We start from the raw sequence: 15,361 nt of genomic DNA on the forward strand, positions 1-15,361 counted from the left end.
CAAAGACATTATCAGAAAAGAAAACTAGAGACCAGTAGCTTATGAACAGACACAAAACTCCTTAAAAACAACCAACTAGAAATAGAAGGGAACTTTCTCAACCTGACCAAGGACATCTATGAAAAACCCATAGTAACATGAGACTTAGTGGTGAAAAACTGGACACTTCCCACCTAAGATTATGAACAACATAAGCACATCTGCTTTTGTCACTTCTGCTTAACACCGTAGCAGAGGTTCTGGCCAGTGCAATCAAGCAAGAAAAGGAAATAAAAGGCATTCAGACTGGAAAGGAAGAAGTAAAACTGTATCTATAGTCTATGTAGAAAATTTAATGGAATCTATAATCAACTGTATTTTTATGTTAGCAACAAATGATCACAAACTAAAATTTTTAAAAATTATAAGAGTACAGAAAATATAAAGTACTTAGGGAGAAATCTAATGAAAGACTTATTATCAGAAACTATAAAACATTGATGAGAGAAATTAAAAGACCCTTATTAACTTAAAGATCTTTCATGGCTCAAAGACTTGATACTGTTAAGATATCAAATCTCCCTAAATTGAACTACAGATTCAGTGAAATCCCAATCAAAATCTCAGCAAGCTTTTTTCTCTAAAATTTGATAAGCTAATTCTAAAATTCATATAGAAACGTAAAGGACCTATAATGGTCAAAACAATGTTGAAAAAAAATCAAAGCAGAAGGGCTAATACTACCTGATTTCAAGATTCATTATAAAGCTACAGTAATCAAAATGATGTAGTACTGGAGTCAAGACTGATAAATAGATCAATGGAACAGAATGGAAGGTATAGAAATAGACCCACAAAATATGAACAACTGAAATTTATGAACATGTGAAGGCCATTCAGTGGAGAAGGGACAGTCTTTCTGACTAATAGTGCTGGAAAAACTGGATACCCATATGCCAAAAAAAGCCACCAAAACCCAAAAACCTTCAATCCATATTTCACACCATTTACAAAAAGTACTCAAAATGGACCACAGATATAAATATAAAATCTAAAACTAGGACTTCCCTGGTGGCACAGTGGTTAAGAATCTGCCTGCCAATGAAGGGGACATGGGTTCGAGCCCTGGTCCGGGAAGCTCCCACATGCCACAGAGCAACTTAAGCCCATGCGCCACAACTACTGAGACTGTGCTCTAGAGCCCGCAAGCCACAACTACGGAGCCTGTATGCCACAACTACTGAAGTCCACGCACCTAGAGCCTGTGCTCTGCAACAGGAGAAGCCACCACAATGAGAAGTTTGAGCACCACAAAGAAGAGTAGACCTCGCTTGCTGCACTTAGAGAAAGCTATGAGCAGCAATGAAGACCCAACGCAGACAAAAAAAACAAAAACTACAAAACTTCTAGAAAAATAAAATTGGACAAAATCTTGACCTGGGTTAGGCAAATATCTTTTTAGATACGACACCAAAAGCACAATCCATAAAAAAAAAAAGGATAAACAGGGCTTCATCAAAATTTAAAACTTCTACAATTCAAAAACACTGTTAAGGGAATAAAAAGACAAGCCACAGACTGGAAGAAAATCTTTGCAAAGCATATATCTGATAAAGAACTTGTATCTGGAATACATAAGAACCTCTCAAAACTCAGTAAGAAAACAACTTAATTTTTAAAAACTGGGCAAAAGGTGTGACTAGACACTTCACCAAAGAAGATATACAATGGTAAATAAGTACATTGAAATAATGATCAACATCATTAATCATCAGAGAAATGCAAATTAAAACAACACTTAGTGCTCACTTTGGCAGCACATATACTAAAATTGGAACGATACAGAGATTAGCACGGTCCCTGCGCAAAGGTGACATGCAAATTCGTGAAGCATTCCATTTTTTTTTCACTTTGTTATACAGCAGAAACTAACACAACATTGTATAACAATTATACTCCAATAAAGATGTTAAAAAGAAAAACACTTAAAAACCATTACACACATGTTAAAATGGCTCAAATTAAAAATACCAAGTACTGCCAAGGATGTGAAGCAACCATTAACTCTCATACACTGGTAGTGGGAAGGTAAAATGATACAGCCATTTTGGAAAACAGTTGGCAGTTTCTTACAAAGTTAAACCAACATGCAGCATATGACCCAACCATTCTACTCTTAGGAATTCACCCAAGATAAATGAAACCATACACCCATTCAAAAACGTGTTGTTTTTGAATAGCAGCTTTATTTTATTTTTAATTTTTTTTTTTTTTTGCGGTACGTGGGTCTCTCACTGTCGTGGCCCCTCCTGCTGCGGAGCACAGGCTCCGGATGCGCAGGCTCCGGATGCGCAGGCTCAGCGGCCATGGCTCACGGGCCTAGCCGCTCCGCGGCATGTGGGATCTTCCCGGACAGGGGCACGAACCCGTATCCCCTGCATCGGCAGGCGGACTCTCAACCACTGCGCCAGCAGGGAAGCCCAGCAGCTTTATTTTTAATAGCTCCAAACTGGAAACAACCCAAATGTACATCAACAGGTGAATGGATAAACAAATTGTGGTATATACATATAATAGAACACTACTCAACAATAAAAAAGAATGAACTACTACTGCAAGCAATAGCATGGATATATCTCAAAATAATTAAGCTGAATGAAAAGAAGCCAGACAAAAAAAGAATATATACTATATGATCCCATTTATTAAAAAAAAAAAGCTCTAGAAAAGACAAACAAATCTCTAGTGACAGAAAATAGATCAGTGGTGCCTTGAGATGGGGCAGGAAGGGGTGGGAAGGATGGAGTACAAAGGAGCATGAGTACTGGAGGTACTGGATATACTTACTATTTTGATTGTGGTGATGGTTTCACAGGAGTGTATATATTAATCAAAACTGATAAAATTTTACATTTAAAAAATGTGCAGTTCATTTTGTGTCAACTGTAGCTCAAAAATCTAGTAAAAACAATCTAATAAGACATTAAAAAAACAGTATTATGTCATGAGTTTTCAGATTCTGATTAGAATCTTAAAAGAAGTCATTAAGACCATTATTTTATATTGATTAGTTGCAACTATGGAGAGCCAATTTTCAGTAGGAAACTAAGTCAATTAGTCACAAGAAACATATTACAGAATTTCTCTAGGAATGGAACTCTGATTTCACAGCAGCATTTCAACATACCATAATAGCTAACTCTTACTCTAATACAAGCTTTCTTAGTGCTTTACATGTAATAACTCGTTTAATGCTCAGAACAACCCTATGAAGGACTGGAGCTAAGTACTATTTTATTCCTATTTTAGATAGGGAAACCAAGGCACAGAGTGGTTAAGTAAGCTGCCCGAAGACACAGAGCTGTTAAGTTACAAAAGTGGAATCTGAACCCAGGTAGTCTAATGATTGAGTCCTAAAAGATCACACTCATACTGCCTCCCTATGATTAAATCAAAAGATATGATTTATATAAAAGAAATGCTAAGGAACTGGGAACTAGTTAAAGCCATGGCAACAAGAGGACAAAAAAAATTCTCAAAAATGGCAAAACAGGTATCATTTTGCTAGCCTTTTAAACATGGTCATTATTTCCAAATATTTCTTTACACATTTTAGTCACCTATACCATATATGTATTACATATATTATGCTAACAATCACTAATTTAAATATTTCTTAAAATGAGTTTTGGCATAAGTTAGAGTTAAATATATTAAGTAACCATAAGTTTCCTCATTCAGAGACTCAAAATAAATACACAAGAGGTAAAAGGAAACTAAAATTTGTTAATTCATGAGAGATGGCTATTTTTCCAGTATAGAGGTAGAGTAGATCACATGTTAAATCAAGTCACAAGAAATTACAGGTATGTATACACACACACACACACACACACACACAGAGGAATGATGTTTCTGACAATGGAATTTTATGTTTTAGCTTTTCCTTGCCTTTCATCTGTCAAAAGAGGAAAATTACTGAGTAAGCATTTAGAATCATGATTCTTACGTTGGGATAATTTGAATATATCAATGTATCATCCAACTTCTTAGCTTTCTCAACCAGCAGACTTAAGATACACTGAAGTTAACTTTTCTGTTCAAGGTGAGGCAAAAACCAATAACAAAGTCACAACTAAAACTTATCCTACTCCTAGGCCATCAGTAGAAAGTTTCCAAGCAATCATTATAGTCGGTTAACACCAATATTTGGAGTAGAGTGATTCCATAAAACAAAAAAAGAAAACATAATTTAATATTTTTTTCCAAAATAAGAAAACATCAACAGTATATTTGGACTTCAGTTCTATACATATTTACTTAAAAGGGAATAAAATGTAACTTAAGTAATAATGATCATGGAGCCAAATTAAAAAGATAGCTGTATGTTCCATCTACGCAAAACTGAGATGCTGACTTTTATTTTAAAATTATCTTATATGGATATAAGATAAGCAATGAAATTTAAAATATAACATAAATATTTAAATCTCCCTGGATAAATATACCATCACTGTACTAATATGCTATTTTAAAAAGTATTTCAAGTGGATTAAAGGAGAGAGCACTGCTTTGCTTTCAATTACTAGATATGAGCAATAACCTCCTAAAGTCTTGAAAAGAGCATGTAATAATTTTCTCAACTAGTAAGATATTACACTGACTGGTTAAAAATTACATAATAAAAGATGGTGTTCACCTCTGATTGGGGGGGTGGTATAGAAGCATGAGGGAACTAAGGTCTGTATCTCAATTTGAGTGGTGGCAACACCAGTTTATTTTACTGTATACACTGCTTGTGTATTATACCTTGATATGAAAGTTCAAAACAAAACAAAAATAATAAAAGCGAAACAAAACCAGAAAGCAAGGAAAATGCAGTTAACTGTTGCAGTACCTGATCCTAAACTGCTCTGTAGAGCCACTATTGCCAATCCCTTCTAAAGAAAGGCAAAACACTTTCTACTTCTAGGGTTAGAAGGGTGTAAAGGGCAAGTAGACTCTTTTCAGTAAGAAGAGTTCCAAAAGGCTCCCTTAGCAATGCTCATGCATTTTGTACATGTGCAAGTTGTATCGCCATATGCGTTGAATGATTTTCTGAATGCCTATGCCTGGAGTTGGCCTACTAACTGCGAGGATGAAAAGAACGTGACTCTAAAATAAACTGAACGAAGAAAATATTAACAATTTCACTGTTCAAGTAACTAAAATATTTCTGTCCAAAACATCCCCAAACAGCAATTTGAAAGGATTCAAAAAATGCAACGTTTTTGACTCCTCCTTTCTCTTATCCCCTTACATGCAAACTGCCAAAAAGACCTAATTCCATTTCCTAATACTATCCATATTCTTCCCTATTTCCACTGCAATCTCCCTAGCATAAGCCTTTATTATTTCTTGCTGAACTATTGCAAAGTCTTTTTAATTGCAGGATTTTTCTCTTACTGCACCTGTATTTTCTATTTTGTACCATAGTTATTTCTATATACTGTATTCATCCTGTACAATCCTTCCCATGAGGATCTTATTCATCTGTTACCTCCGGTTACTACTTGCAAAATAAGACGTGAAAGAAAGGTTTGATTGCTTCAGTACGAGCAGAATGATGTGAACAATTAAGGTGATGAACAAAAGCTTCATTTTAAAGCTAATTTGTCAAAAATAAAACTCTCAACCAAAAGAAAGCAAACTTCCTTAAATGAAGATTTAGCCTAAATTTTCAGAAAAATTATAAACAAAAAAAGAGCTAGAAAAGAGACCGTAGAGCATGTGGCATTAGGGAGAAAAGGGGAAAGAGTTGAGGAGATACTCTATCAGGATGTTTTGAAGGGAGAAGACGTTTAATATTTAAGGACTGGGGAAAAGAGTCCGTCTCAGGATTTACATGAATGAAGAGTTGAGAATAAGTTTCATATAAAGGCTTGGTAACAACGGTCATCGCTCTGCCACAAATATTGCTGTGTGTCATTGTTCAATAAGTATTTGTCAAATTGAATGACTTTAATGGTAACTAAAAATAAAATTTAAAGTTTTGTTCCAATAGTAAATCAGAAAGTGGGACTATTATTGACACCAGAATAGAATTCTCTCCCTAGCAATTAAGAATATCCTCATTCTGTGGAAAAGTTGCTTTTGTGATTAATAAAAGAGAAAAACTAATATTCACTGACTAGCTACTATGTGCCAAGCACTACTTAAGTATTATCTCACCATAAAACCATCTTATGAGATAGATGTTATTGCTCTCTTTTCATAGAATTGAAGCAGAGAGTAAGCTCATGTTTCCATGTTCCCACACCCAATGATCTAGATTCAAATCTAGGTCTATTTAATTCAAAAGCCAAGAATACCTCACTAATAATAAACATTTTTAGTAATTCAGTGATGGTATTATAATTTCCAAGATAAATTTTCCAACCAATTGCAACTGAAATGGGGGAAAATGCAATCATGTTAACCATCAAGCAACATTTTTGATTTTATCAATTACACTGACTTAAAGGCAGGAATCAGTTCTTTGGGACCCATATTTACTTAATGTTCCAATTCATTTCTGTGTGTGTGTGTGTGTATGTGTGTGTGTGTGTGTGTGTGTATCACACACACGTATATTTAGCACCTACTATGTAACAGATACTACCCCAGGTGATGGGAAACACTACTGACCCAGTACACAGAAACCCTGTGTACGCTGCTCAACTGTCACAAGCCAGTGACAATGCAAGAAACTAGGGAGGCAGGGCCCCATCAGTCTTGCTCAGTTGGTATTTCTAGGTCTTAGCCAATGCTAAGCACATTGTAGGTACTCAAATATTTGTTGAACGAAGGGAAATTATCATTCCTTGAGCACTCAATATAGTTCTAGACAATGTACCTTCTATGGCCTCACTGGAATTCTAAAGACAAACAAAGGAGGTGAGTTTCACTATTCCCATTTAACAGATGACGCTCAACTGCTAGTGAAGTTCACATTCACTCACCCAGAAGTTAAAGAGACTGACCCCAAAGCCCAGGCTCTTCCCACACCACATCCCATTTAAGAAACCTCTTCTTAAATTTTACACTCATTGCCTCAGTTGATTTTTGAAACGCTCTCTAGATCACCAATCTGAGAAGTACACATCTTAAGCTACTTGCATTTTTACTCTGTCGAAATACTTTCTAGAACTGAGAAATACTAATATAATCTAATTTTAAAGTTAAAGTTTCCTTAAAACTTACTACAAAAATACAAAAACTTGAGATATAGCCGAAATAAGGTTCAGAACCATAAAGCAACCTACCCTCAGCGCTTTTGGACAAATGACATCTCTAGGAAGTCAACAGGAGTGACAGCTTGGCTGTGTCAAGTGAAAAAGATTCACCTACAATTAAAAAAAAAATGCATTAGAAACTGAAAGATTAAATGTATCCTTCCTCCCTGTAATTCCATGTAAACTGCTGGCGAGATCTTTTCAGTAGAGTCACTATCTCACAAATTGTTAAATAAGCCAAGCCGAAATCTATGTTGGTACACACTAAACAAGTCACTAATTGCTGTATTTCTAAAACTATATTTTTGAATGTTTTTAATACCAAAAATTGAAACACCATATAATCTAGTACAGTACAGAATATCCTCAAATTAAGTCTGTAAATCTCTGAAGTAGGTTAAGGTATATCACAAGGCTCCAAAAATAAAACCACCTGACCTCACTTAAATTTGAAAAACCAAAGTTCGGTAGCGGCAAGAGAAGGGGAACTAGAAGTAGAACGTGAGAGCGGGCGAACACTGGACCATCTAAGGCAACTCAAAGTCAGGCCCTCAAATACCACTGAGGCTCTTACAAAGGCAGAGTAAAGTCTCCTGAAAGGCTCAAAAGGAACGAGATTCATAACTAAAATGTTTTAACTTCAGATTACCCACTTGAAATTGTCTGATAATAAAAAATCATACCCACTGTACAGATGCGAAAAACAACAGGAGCGTTTTCAGGTTGCACAATCCGACGCCATATGTACGGCGTTTGGTGAAAACGCTCTCAATTGCTCCAAGTGGGTGCCAAGTGGACTGGGACTTGGATTTTAGAAAAATCTGCTTGGGAAGGAGCAAGGCCTGTAGAGGAAGGGCAGGAAGAACGGACAAATTTCCCTGTGGGGGACGAATCTGGGGACCCGGGAATTCCGGTTGGAGCCCCGCAGCACGGTCTCCCACGCGTGAGCCCGCATGGTGAGGGCTGCACGCCCGGGGCCCGCTCGGGGTCGCGGTTCCCTCACCCCAGAGGTCAGCCTGACCCGGAAACAGTACCATAGAGTGGCAGTCGGCCTCGGTGGGGGGAAACCGGGTGGAGGGCCGAAAAGGAAGGTGGGAGGGCGGGAAGTGCGGGGCAGAGACGAGGGCTAACTGGGGAAGGGCAGAGGACACCCCCCCCCTGCCAAGACCCCGGTCCGGATCGGGATGGGGGTGGGGGAGGGAAGCCCCTCGAGGGCGCGCGAGCCGCACACACTCACCTGCCCCTCCCCCTCCCCGCCCGCCCGGCGGAGGCTCCGAGCTGCCGCGGGCTGCGCGCGCACACAGGGCGCGCGCACGCGCGCTGCCGGTCGCTTCCTCGAGCTTGCGCTCCGCCGGTTCAGTCCCAGCCCCGCTCATTCAAAGCTGGGCGCGCGCTCCGTCTCAGCCGCCGCTGCCGCCGCGCAGCTGCCATAGTCGCCCCCTCGTCGGGAAACCCTCCCCCAGTCCCACCTCCTGCCTCTCCTTAGCCCTCGAAGGCGGCTCTCAGTAGTCCCAAACTCTTGTTTCCGCACCCCGCCCCAGGTCCTGTCTGGCCCAATAGGCGAGAGGCTGCGGGTCCGGCTTCGGGGCTGAGAGCCAATGAGCGTTGGGGGGCGGGGTGAGTGGCGGAGGCCGGCGTGGCAGCTGCCTGGGCTTGGTCAGGAGTAGGATTTTTGTGACCGTTGCTAGCTATATAGACTTTTTTTGCTGAGTGTCTGGGCTCGTCCCGTGTTGCTCTAGTTTCTATACACAGTGCCTCCGCTCCAACCATGCCTCCTTTCCTTAAATCCACAGAATCCCCCTACCAGATGGGACCAAGAGAAATACGTGTTTAGATTGCAAAAAATGAGGGAGCCGTAGCTGTCTCAAAATGATGGATCTGGCCAGATCTCAATCATTCCACAACTTTAGGGGTGCGAAGCGCTGAGTTTAATTCAGAATTTAGGCTCCTGCTGGTAATTTTTGATTGAATTTCCTTTAACTGGAAGTTAAAAAGTGTTACTTCACCGTGTCCCTGCATTTGTTCCTGGCTTACCGAGCTAGCCACTCTTCCAAATTAAGGTGTTCTTTTTCTATGGTTCTGTCTTTGAAGCCTGATTGTTTTTTGTTTCTTTTCATCCTGTATGCTGTTGAAAGGCTAGGATCCTTTGCTATTGTTGGTAAGGGGCCCTCAGAAAAGTATCTGCTCCACTGTTGTAAAGTGACTGGTGAGGGAGGTTAGAAGTTTATGTTGGTCAAAGACTGAAAGCTGTTCATGCAAATTGTTCCTCAACCAGACTTTTTTTTTTTTTAACCTCTTTTTTGGCTACAACTACCTTCGTTCTGTCACCCTGACCAGCACTTACCTACCCACTTAAATTTCCAGTACCTCCACCCCCTCCCCCCACCCCAGTCTCTACCACATTTCTATTAATAATTTAACTTGTTTATCCTCAGGAGGGGAAGAAAAAGAATGTTTATTACTTTGCTCTGGAATTATTCTGTGTAACCTTGGATAAGTTAGTATATCCCTAAACTTCAGTTTCCTCATCAGTAAAGTGGCCATAATAGTGCCTACTTCATGGCAATGCTTACAAAGCTCTTAGGGCAGACCCTGGTGCATAGCAAGCATTCTTAAATAAGAGCTGTTACTGCCTGCTACTAGTACTACCTTACTACTAAATCATTCCCAGTAACTACAGCTCCCTAAGTCCACTTGACCCTCCACAGTCCCTTAAACACCTGTTCTAGCCCTTAAACTCTTCAAATGCCTAAATTCCAATAATTCAAAATTTCTAGAATTTTTTTTGATTCCCAAAATCAAAAATCCAGGCTAGTTTACATCTTGATATGAGCATGTTTTCAAAATGCTTTTCCTTAGTGATGTGTATCTTTGCTTCAAGTTATTTATTATATCCCTATGGTCTTTTCTTCCTTTTCTTTTTTAATTATTCCTCAGTTTTCTTTATTAAATTTTCCATTTGCAAATGAAACAAAAGATACATATTTTTCCAGAAACAAATAGTGAATACTTGTTTTCCAGCACAACAACAAAACAAACAGAAAGCTTGCTAAAGACTGCAAACTTAAAATTTACTTTAAAAATACCTATAAAAGAATACTTAAAAATCATCTTTAGGGCTTCCCTGGTGGCGCAGTGGTTGAGAGTCCGCCTGCCCGATGCAGGGGACACGGGTTCGTGCCCCTGTCTGGGAAGATCCCACATGCCGCGGAGCGGCTAGACCCGTAAGCCATGGCCGCCGAGCCTGCGCGTCCGGAGCCTGTGCTCCGCAACGGGAGAGGCCACAACAGTGAGAGGCCCGTGTAACGCAAAAAAAAATAATAAAATAAAAATCATCTTTAGTTGTTAAGTAGTAATCCCACAATTGGGGATCATAAGTGCCAATAATTTGGGGTCTTGCTTGGGGACCACTCTTGGCAGTGTGCAATTTGCAGTCCTGTTCTCTGCCCAAGGCTTGGGTGGAGTGGGGAGGAGGACCACCAAATGTCAAGTGGGAGGGGCATAAGGGATAGAACCTGATATATGAAATATTTCTTTTTGGATTGCCTCTTTTTCATGGGGTACAGTTAATTATACCTGCTCTGTGTCAGGACCATTTTGCCCACTTTAAGTCTTCTGATTTGCCTGCCCAATCCCCAATCACCAGCTTGATTATTTTCATTCTATCAGCTTCCAACACACCACTTACTCTCCCAGTTCCCTGGATAGGCTTCCTTGTTCTGAATTCTCCAGCTGGCTCTGAGTAGTGTCTTGTCAACTGACCTCCCATCCCTGCCTGGGAGGTAGGGCAGAGCTTGCAAACACAGCCCAGGGCTTCCAGGTCTTTCCCAACTCAGTTCCCTGGCTTTTCACTGAAGGGATGGTTTTTTCCTTAAGCACAATCTTAGACCTGCTGTTCTGACTTGGACATTAATGGCTTTTTATTGATGAGCAGCTGTTCACGGTTGAATACGGATCGTAAAGTCACATTAATTTCTTGATCAAGCAAAACAAAGCCTTGTAGCTTATAGAGTGACAGTTTTGAACAGATACATTTGAAAGCAAAGGATTATCTGGTGATAATTTTAATGGATTGATTTATTGATCTTTCTTTTCTAGAGAATTTTGCTTGCTTTCAAAATAGTACATTTTAATGTTATGGAAAACTATAATTTATTTCTTAATATCCATAATCACCATTTAATAGTTAGGATCAATTGCTTAATAGAGAAACCAAAAACCCTGAAGCAGCTTTTTAATTTCTTTTCTATTAAAAGAAAATTAACATTCTGTGAAGGATTTAAATAAATATGTTTCATCATTATTTCTATAGCATATCTTCAATTAGTAGTAATTTTTATTGCTAAATACAGGAAGACTCAAGGCTTAAGAATAATTAAGAGTTAACCAAGTCCCTTCAGAAGATGCCTGGATAGGAATGGAGAAAAATAATCCATGTCTTATTTTCAGAAATGGATTCATATGAAAAAATGGGGTGAACTCTTCATTATTATGTTTCAGTAGTGACGTTCAGCAGTGTAATACCTCTTGGCACTGTCCATATTGTTATCAGAGCTATAATATAATTCAGCTATATTATAAGTAGACTTGATCTGAGTGGACCTGGCAATCTAATGCCATTTACAATTTCTAACAGTAAATATGATTCATTCAACCAATATAACATAACAGTTTATAACATGACTAACATGTGAATTGAAAACTTAAAGCAACACTGAATCAACAATGAAAGCCTACTCCATTCAGCTATAGCATGATGGACATTATGGCTTTGATCTTGAACAAGTTTGAGCCTTTTCTCACCTGCAAAATCAGGCTAATAATTCCTGCCTTATGGATTTATTTGGCAAAGTAAGTGGCATAATGTACATGGAAATGTGTTGGAAACAAAGCAATAAAATCAATGAAAGCTCTTAGATGTACAGGTTTATCCTCTTCAAGTCCCTGAATCTTCTTTTAGCTCACAACAAGGAATAGTGCTTCTAAGGAAAACAGAGGTGAATTTTGTGTCATCAGCAAGCAGAAATAGACATATTTATTAGTAACACGTTAAAAAGGGGAAAAGAGGAAGGAACACTCAACTTTGAAGCTGTGCTCTGAGTTCACCCCCCACCTCCTTTGCCTCTTTGCTTTAAAGATATAGGGTGAAAGAGCAGCTATTAGAACAAAAGCACCTACAGCCCTACCCTTCCCTCTTCATGCTGTTTCTCACTACTCACTGGATATTTTTCTCAAAATACTATCTGTTGCCAAATTTCGTCCATTGTTTCTTCTCAGTGTCTATTATTTTAGCACACCAGGATTATCATAATCATCTTTGATCCTCTAGTTCAGCTCAGTACATCACTGCATGATTAATAGAAATATTTTTCAAGCACATACTTCTTCATGCTAATGCTCCTGTTCAAAATAGAGATTTGTTGTTGTCCATTAATGCAAATTCACTTAGGAGGATACTGTCTCGATTTTTGCTTTTGGTTTTTTTTTTTTTTTTTTTGGCTGCGCAGTTTGTGGGATCTTAGTTCCCCGACCAGGGATCGATCCCACGGCCCCTGCAGTGGAAGCAAGGAGTCTTACCCACTGGACCGCTGGGGAAGTCCCTTGACTGTTGCTTTTTAATCTCTTAATTTCAAAGTGCTGCTCTTGGATCATTCTCTGACCACCTCTGGCCCTTTACAATATTAGACATGTCAGCAATTCTTGTTAAAGGTATTTGTCTGTATAAGATGTACATTTCATACAGTGAAAATTACCTCCTCACAGTGAAATATGTATTCCTTGCTCTAATTTTTATTTGAAATTAAACCCTTTATAAGTGAGAATTAAATCCATATTATAATCATCCTAGAAGTTTTCAGTATAAAGAACTTATTTATTTTCTCTCTTCCTAGGGAGAATTTACATGTATAAAGGATCATCTGCTTAAATACATACATTACTCTCAAGAAAAACCAAAGGAAAATATCTTGCCACATAGCCAGACACACTCATAAGTATCCTGCCCAAAAGGAATTATTTTTTTCTGCTCACAGGCACAGAGCCCATTACCATGGCAATCGTAACTAGTGGTCTCTAACTGGGTGTGAATTTTATACACTGTTATTTGAAATGTTAAGGCAGTAAGTCAAGGTAAAGTGCAATTTCTGTTATATTTTGGTAGGGTTTCTTTATCTCAAAAATCTCATAGAGGAAAAGTTTCATCATGCTGTCTATTCACTTGCTTAATTAAACAGTTTACTCAACACTTACCATGGGCACAGTGTGTGCTAAGCATGTTAGAGGAATCAATAGAACACACAGCCCTTAACTGAAAGGAATTTCCCTAATAAAATCAGCTTGTCAGGGGTAAACAGAATTCTTGGAAGAACAGTTTTTCCTAAAGAGCTTTCTAATTTTAGCATGATCTGATCATAATAACTAGAGTAGTGTATCAGAGCCTGCAACTAATGTGGTAAGAGGTTTGTAGCTGGGCAGACTGCCCACAAGTATTCGAGTATCAATACCTACTATAACGCTGACAGCAGGCCCCTTCTTTTTTGGTCTTACACATTGTGCCTGTAGCTACTCTCTGGGGAGGCAAAGTTGGCAGGGATAAATCTTTATGTTTCTTTCACTAGAGATTGAACACTTCTTGTCAGCTGGTGGCAACCTGAGGAAGCTGAAAATGTCCACTGATGAGAATGGAAGAAGGGTGTGACCCTCCAATGGTTTCTTTTTTTTTTTTTTTTTAATGTTTTTAAATTTAGTTATTTATTTTTGGCTGTGTTGGGTCTTTGTTTCTGTGCACGGGCTTCCTCTAGTTGCGGCGAGCCGGGACTGCTCTTCGTTGCGGTGAGCCGGGACTGCTCTTCGTTGCGGTGCGCGGGCTTCTCATTGCGGTGGCTTCTCTTGTTGCAGAGCACAGGCTCTAGGCAGGCGGGCTTCAGTAGTTGCAGCAAGTGGGCTCAGTAGTTGTGGCTGGTGGGTTCTAGAGCACAGGCTCAGTAGTTGTGGCACATGGGCTTAGGTGCTCCACGGCATGTGGGATCTTCCCGGACCAGGGATCAAACCCGTGTCCTCTGCGTTGGCAGGTGGATTCTTAACCACTGGGCCACCTGAGAAGTTCCCCTCCAATGGTTTCTGAGGGGTTTCCCAAACCAAATACACATGGATTCAGATCAAGGTTTAAGCATCTCTGTTTTGGAGGATACAGATAATAACTTCAAAAGTGTATGAGCTGGGACTTCCCTGGTGGTGCAGTGGTTAAGAATCTGCCTGCCAATGCAGGGGACACGGATTCGAGCCCTGGTCCGGGAAGATCCCACATGATACAGAGCAAATAAACCCGTGCCGCCATGACTACTGAGCCTACGCTCTAGAACCTGCGAGGTGCAAATACTGAAGCCCACACGCCTAGGGCCTGTGCTCCACAACAAGAGAAGCCACCGCAGTGAGAAGCCCACGCACCGCAACAAAGAGTAGCCCCCGCTCACCGCAACTAGAGAAACCCCTCGTGCAGCAACCAAGACCCAACACAGCCAAAAAAAAAAAAAAAAAAAAAAAAGTATGAGCTATTTGAAACAATTTCCTTGCCCTGGCATTGCCTCTGCCCACCTTCCCCTGTAGAAAGGATGAATTCCCTATGCTCTTGTTCCTTCCATGTTTTGCCACCTCAGGAATCTGATGAAACCAGGAGATGTATCAGTTAGGCTTAGGACTCTGGCAGAGTAGCAATGAAACCCTGAAACAGCAAAGGCTGGTATGGTCAGGGGCCCAAACTCTTTTTACCTGAGTTCTCTATACCCTCCCCAAAGGGGCTGGCATTTGTTTTCCTGGTGCAAGGAGACGTCTTGCTCCATTAGGCAGGAAAGACAGGAAAGGATGCAGAAGGGCAAAGGGATGCATGATAGCCATCTTTTAAGGAAAGTCCCTAGAATATGCCACAATATTGTTTATAAAAACTCACTGTACAGGGCTTCCCTGGTGGTGCAGTGGTCCACCTGCCGATGCAGGGGACACGGGTTCGTGCCCCGGTCCAGGAAGATCCCACATGTCGTGAAGCGGCTGGGCCCGTGAGCCATGGCCGCTGAGCCTGTGTGTCCGGAGCCTGTGCTCCGCAACGGGAGAGGCCACAACCGTGAGAAGCCCGC

General features: G+C 40.0%; 1 protein-coding gene and 1 non-coding gene across 4 annotated transcripts in view; one reads left to right on the forward strand and one right to left on the reverse strand.

The window, feature by feature from the left end:
* The window catches only part of EBAG9 (estrogen receptor binding site associated antigen 9), a 31,446-nt gene extending 22,722 nt beyond the window's left edge, over positions 1-8,724 (reverse strand). Inside the window, exons 1-2 of one of the 3 annotated variants that reach the window (XM_067711477.1) lie at positions 8,702-8,724; positions 7,263-7,343 (exon numbers count right to left, since the gene is read on the reverse strand). The gene's annotated coding sequence lies outside the window, so the exon portion shown is untranslated. The other 2 variants (XM_067711476.1, XM_067711475.1) reach the window with 2 other exon arrangements.
* LOC137210789 (U6 spliceosomal RNA) lies at positions 1,781-1,884 on the forward strand. Its single transcript, XR_010936724.1, has one exon. It is a non-coding gene; the product is annotated as a U6 spliceosomal RNA (small nuclear RNA).
* Positions 8,725-15,361: the final 6,637 nt, after the last annotated feature.

This window comes from Pseudorca crassidens, chromosome 17, assembly GCF_039906515.1.
Source record: "Pseudorca crassidens isolate mPseCra1 chromosome 17, mPseCra1.hap1, whole genome shotgun sequence".
In the NCBI taxonomy this organism is placed as follows: Eukaryota; Metazoa; Chordata; class Mammalia; order Artiodactyla; family Delphinidae; genus Pseudorca; species Pseudorca crassidens.